This window comes from Mus caroli, unplaced genomic scaffold (assembly GCF_978045245.1).
Source record: "Mus caroli unplaced genomic scaffold, Mus_caroli_1 scaffold_15, whole genome shotgun sequence".
NCBI lineage: Eukaryota > Metazoa > Chordata > Mammalia > Rodentia > Muridae > Mus > Mus caroli.
In genome coordinates this window covers 14167375-14173704 of record NW_028227270.1, presented here as the reverse complement: position 1 = coordinate 14173704, position 6330 = coordinate 14167375, and the positions used below count along the sequence as shown (strand labels likewise).

General features: G+C 42.0%; 1 pseudogene; it reads right to left on the bottom strand.

Moving 5' to 3' along the window:
* Positions 1-671: 671 nt before the first annotated feature.
* On the bottom strand, positions 672-1515 carry LOC110307735 (SIN3-HDAC complex-associated factor pseudogene; annotated as a pseudogene).
* Between the last annotated feature and the right edge of the window lie 4815 nt (positions 1516-6330).

Genomic DNA, 6330 nt, shown 5'->3' with positions numbered 1-6330 from the left:
GTCAATTATTTACATACTGTAAGCCCTCTAAGAAACGTGTCCCAAGCAGCATCAACTGTGCCCCGTGCATCCCCAGGACTTACACATTCTGATTAAGTAGTTTCTAAGCACGTGCTCTCTACTTTGTGGTGATGCTTTGGTACTATCCCTAGTCGACCTTGCCCATCCTAGAGGCAAGGCCTTCCCCAGAAGGAGATCTGGTTCTGTTTTACAAGATCCACATAAAGTCTTTTATCAATATGAAGATAAAGGGAGGCGACACGGTGCTACTTGTGTGTTCAGAAATTGCTTCCTCCTTCAAGCTGGTGGCAGAAAGCTCAGTCTGTCCTGCTTAATAATCAGTAGTACAGGTCTGAACCATCAGAACTTTGGCAACACCTTAGCATTTAAAAAAGTTTAACTACCTTCTAGGGGCAGGACATGCTACTGAGTTATAAAAAATTATCACGAGGGAAAACAAGGTAACCAGCCATTTAAAAATGCCCCAACCACTGCCTCTCCACAGAAAGACTAAACTACATATGGTTCAATACACAACAAATCCCATGTCTGTCTGCTGAAATTCCCCTAATTTCATTCATTAGAGGGGATTTTAAAAAAGAAAAAAAAGACTTAAAGAGCACTTTACAGCAGCATTCAGCTTTCCTACAAAATGCTCAGCATCGTAAATATTATGTATACTTCTTTTTCTTGCAGTAAGCTGGCTTCAGAGTTTGTTGGATGAAGGGTAAGGAGGGTAACCCATCAAAAAGTATTCTAGAAAATGTCTTTTGGCAGAATAGCACGTATCCAGAGGCAGCTGCTTTCTTACTGCTGCAGCAAGGCTTGAAGAGATGAATGTCGATGAGGACGTCCCCAAAACGGCCCTTGTAGATGATCCCACAACATATTTTCTGTCTTTTCCAGTAGGTAAGATCTAAGAAGGAAAAAAAAGCGGAGTTCTACTGGTTACTGTAGCATGGAGACTCGGCTGGAGAGGCCTTTGAGGTGCCGTGAGCATCAGAATTGTGGAGTTTAAATTCCTTCTGCAGTTTACTGATCTGGTTGCCTTTTATCCTATTTCCAGATAGAGTTTTCACTTTCTTTGATTTTGATGTTGTCTTTAGACTGGGGCCTGCTCTTGCATCTACCACATGATTTCAGTTTTGTTTGTTTGTTTGTTTGTTTGTTGTTTGGATCCTGCCGGCAGCTCCTTCCATCCTTTCACAAGCAGCATACAGGTGTTGCAGATGTCTCCCGCGCGAGTCTCATGTAACCCAAAACAGCTCTGGAAATCCTTTTTGTAACGTTTACTGTCCGTGAACCACGAGCTGGAGGGCTTGGCTCTGCATCTACAGCAGTCCTCTGTACTTCGGTACATCTTTGGCTTGTGAAAACCAAACATCTTTTCTTCTGGCTCAAAGCTTCCACATGTAGCAGCATCCCATGATGCAAACTGCACCAGGCCAACCCTGTGCAAGCACTCCCTCTGTCAGCGCGGAGTCCAGAAAGATTGTCTCCAGCAGTTCTTCAGTTGCTACCAGGACCGGAGTTCCTCTTTTCCTCTGCGCAGGTGCGGCACCCTGGCTAGGGCTTCCTTTTAGGCATCCTAAAATGTGGACAGTGATAATGTCTAAGAATGTGTGTGTGTGTATATACATTTAGCAGACATAGTGATTAGTAAATGTTATATTTTATTAATAATTTCAATTTCATGGGGGCAAGGTGAAGAATGATGTAAGAAGGCAAATGGTTCCCAATACGTGGTGCATTTTGTTGTTAAGGAAGGTACAGCTGAACTATCTAGCCACAGACCCGGCTGTGATTATTTTCCTAGGCAAAAACAACCCTCAAGAAGACATCGAATCACTTGTGATCCCTCTTTACAAAGCGACGTCAACAGTCAAGTCTCCGTTTTCACAGGGCACAGAGCTCACGTACACTATGAAGTGGCCTGTTTCTAGAGCACACACTAATCGCCCCAGTGTTTCCTGATGTTACAGAGTGCCGTAATAAAATGGCTGAGGTAAGTGGATGGTGAAGGTCCGTCCATGTTTCAGAGATGCCTCTCTGCTCTCCTTCATGACCGTGTCTTCTCTCTTTATAGATGGTCAGCATTTTTACAAAAGCCAGTCTAACATTCTTGCACTTGCCCAAGAGGCATGCTTATGCTAGCAGTAATTAGCAACCCTACAATGAGGAACATGGTTAATTTCTCAGGCAACATAACTTGCATTGATTTAATAAATTTGAGGGTTAACTTTAAATTGTTTCTGTAATAATTGCTTAGTATTCACCACCAAGCCTGCACTGGTCAGCTCATGCTCTGGGGAATTCCATATCTGTCTCATATATTTGGTTCATCTTTGTGCAACTATATTGGCTAACTTGCAAATTTCTCTGTAGTATGCCTGGTTGGTTATGTTGAGAAAGCAGCTACTCTCTAGGGGATAATGCCTCATCTCCACCAATCAGGATGCAGTTGATGATTCATTAGGTGTGCTGGCTAGATTATTTAACTTAATTCAATATAAATTATTAAATTCTTCCAGCCTTCCTGGTGTTCAATATGAATGAAACAATTATTCCTGGACAAAATCATCCAAATAACACCACACCGTTTTACCAAGCCCCAAGATAGCCATTAAATCCCAGCTAGCCACTGCTTTACATAAAGTTTGCATGCTGAGTTTTTGAGGGAATAATATTCTTGAAATTGTTTGGATTCAGTAAGATTATGCTATTCTATATTTAATGAGAAAACATCCCAATTACATAGCAACATGAGAAATCATAAAATATTTCTAGGTAGCAACTTTGCCCTGGTTTTGTTGTCTATTCTTGTCCACGGGGGAATGGAAGAACTCTGGGAGTTTCTGGGACTTTTTTTCTTTTAATGCCAAGATTGCTATGGGGAACCATTCTTATAGGTTAATTCTGTTTCTCGATCTCCTGTCTAATTGGCCAGTAGCTGGTGAATAATGGATGTACCACTGGTGTGTTAGCTTTCTGTCAGTGGGTTAAAATACCTGAAACAAACAACTTAAAATGAGGGTTTCTTCTGCTTTATTTTTTTAAATTATTTTTAATTATGTGTATGTGTATGTATGTGAGTGAAGTGCCCACAGAGGCCAGAAGAAGTCATCAAATCTCCCAGAGCTGGAGTTACAGGTGGTTTTGAGCAGCTTGATGTGGGTGCTGGGTCTTCGGCAAGGGCAGCAAGTGTTCTTAACCGCTGAGCCATCCCTCCAGTCCTGAGAAAGGGGGTATTTTAGTTGTCATTTCAGTCCATGGGCATTTGGGCGTTCGGGCCTGTGTCTGGGCAAATCATCATGGTGGGGAGAACATAGCAGAGGAAACTGACAACTTCATGGCATTCAAGAAGCGGAGAGAAATGAGAATAGACTGGATTTCTAATATCCTCCTTAAAAGTAAACCATCAATGACCTGATTTCCTCCTACCAGGAACCAGGTCCCAGCTTCCATCACCTAGTTGCATCATTGGCTGGTGACCAGGCCTTTGAAATATGGGACATTTGTAGACACATATGCAAACTTTAGGAGCTTGTGCTATTTTTTGTGCTAAATGTATGTCATATGACATGTGTCTGCATAGCTGGTGTCTGTTGTTGTAGATTGGGTTCCATGGAAACGAATCTTTGAGACAGAGAATTGTAGGATTCTTCAGTTAGGGTTGGTAGGGGGAAAGCTCCTGTGACTGCCACTGTGACTCGGGTTCAGCCGGTGCTGGCGAACACTGTGGAGCTGGCATGGCTTTCATGGGTATCCTGATTTGAAACATAAGGTGTGTGCCTTTGTACCTCCGTCCCAGCCACTCATCAGTCGAGCTTGCAGCAACTTGAGTAGCTCTGTGCAAAGGGGACATCTTGGAACACCATCGATCTTTTTTTTTTTATTAGGTATTTTACTCATTTACATTTCCAATGCTATCCCAAAAGTCCCCCATACCCTCCACCCCACTCCCCTACCCACCCACTCCCACTTCTTGGCCCTGGCATTCCCCTGTACTGAGGCATATAAAGTTCGCACGACCAATGGGCCTCTCTTTCCACTGATGGCCGACTAGGCCATCTTTTGATACATATGCAGCTAGAGACACGAGCTCTGGGGGTACTGGTTAGTTCATCACGTTGTTCCAACTATAGGGTTGCAGATCCCTTTAACTCCTTGGGTACTTTCTCTAGCTCCTCCATTGGGGGCCCTGTGATCTAACCAATAGCTGACTGTGAACATCCTCTTCTGTGTTTGCTAGGCCCCGGCATAGTCTCACAAGAGACAACTATATCAGGGTCCTTTCAGCAAAATCTTGTTAGTGTATGCAATGGTGTCAGCATTTGGAGGCTGATTATGGGATGGATCCCTGGATATGGCAGTTTCTAGATGGTCCATCCTTTCGTCTCAGCTCCAATCTTTGTCTCTGTAACTCCTTCCATGGGTGTTTTGTTCCCAATTCTAAGAAGGGGCAAAGTGTCCACACTTTGGTCTTCGTTGTTCTTGAGTTTCATGTGTTTTGCAAATTGTATCTTATATCTTGGGTATTCTAAGTTTCTGGGCTAATATCCACTTATCAGTGAGTACATATTGTGTGAGTTCTTTTGTGATTGGGTTACCTCACTCAGGATAATGCCCTCCAGGTCCATCCATTTGCCTAGGAATTTCATAAATTCATTCTTTTTAATAGCTGAGTAGTACTCCATTGTGTAAATGTACCACATTTTTTTTTTATCTATTCCTCTGTTGAGGGGCATCTGGGTTCTTTCCAGCTTCTGGCTATTATAAATAAGGCTGCTATGAACATAGTGGAGCATGTGTCTTTCTTACCAGTTGGAATATCTTCTGGATATATGCCCAGGAGAGGTATTGTGGGATCCTCCGGTAGTACTATGTCCAATTTTCTGAGGAACCGCCAGACTGATTTCCAGAGTGGTTGTACAAGCTTGAAATCCCACCAACAATGAAGGAGTGTTCCTCTTTCTCCACATCCTCGCCAGCATCTGCTGTCACCTGAATTTTTGATCTTAGCCATTCTGACTGGTGTGAGATGGAAACTCAGGAGTTTTTTGATTTGCATTTTCCTGATGATTAAGGATGTTGAACATTTTTTCAGGTGCTTCTCAGCCATTCGGTATTCCTCAGGTGAGCATTCTTTGTTTAGCTCTGAGCCCCATTTTTTAATGGGGTTATTTGATTTTCTGGAGTACACCTTCTTGAGTTCTTTATATATATTGGATATTAGTCCCCTATCTGATTTAGGATAGGTAAAGATCCTTTCCCAATCTGTTGGTGGCCTTTTTGTCTTATTGACGGTGTCTTTTGCCTTGCAGAAACTTTGCAATTTTATGAGGTTCCATTTATTGATTCTCGATCTTACAGCACAAGCCATTGCTGTTCTATTCAGGAATTTTTCCCCTGTACCTATATCTTTGAGGCTTTTCCCTACTTTCTTCTCTATAAGTTTCAATGTCTCTGGTTTTATGTGGAGTTCCTTAATCCACTTAGATTTGACCTCAGTACAAGGAGATAGGAATGGATCAATTCGCATTCTTCTACATGATGACCGCCAGTTGTGCCAGCACCATTTGTTGAAAATACTGTCTTTTTTCCACTGGATGGTTTTAGCTCCCTTGTCAAAGATCAAGTGATCCTAGGTATGTGGGTTCATCTCTGGGTCTTCAATTCTGTTCCATTGGTCTACTTGTGTGTCTCTATACCAGTACCATGCAGTTTTTATCACAATTGCTCTGTAGTACAGCTTTAGGTCAGGCATGGTGATTCCTCCAGAGGTTCTTTTATCCTTGAGAAGAGTTTTTGCTATCCTAGGTTTTTTGTTATTCCAGATGAATTTGCAGATTGCTCTTTCTAATTCGTTGAAGAATTGAGTTGGAATTTTGATGGGGATTGCATTGAATCTGTAGATTGCTTTTGGCAAGACAGCCATTTTTACTATATTAATCCTGCCAATCCATGAGCATGGGAGATCTTTCCATCTTCTGAGATCTTCTTTAATTTCTTTCTTCAGAGACTTGAAGTTCTTATCATACAGATCTTTCACTTCCTTAGTTAGAGTCAAACGAAGGTATTTTATATTATTTGTGACTATTGAGAAGGGTGTTGTTTCCCTAATTTCTTTCTCAGCCTGTTTATTCTTTGTGTAGAGAAAGGCCATTGACTTGTTTGAGTTAATTTTATATCCATTTGCTCTCAAATATCTCCTACTCCCTTTGGGCAAAGATGTGTGTGTGTGTGTGTGTGTGTGTGTGTGTGTGTGTGTGTGTGTGTGTTAATTTATAATTCTCTTGTGCTTGTTCAAGCCAGGAGACACCACTGTTG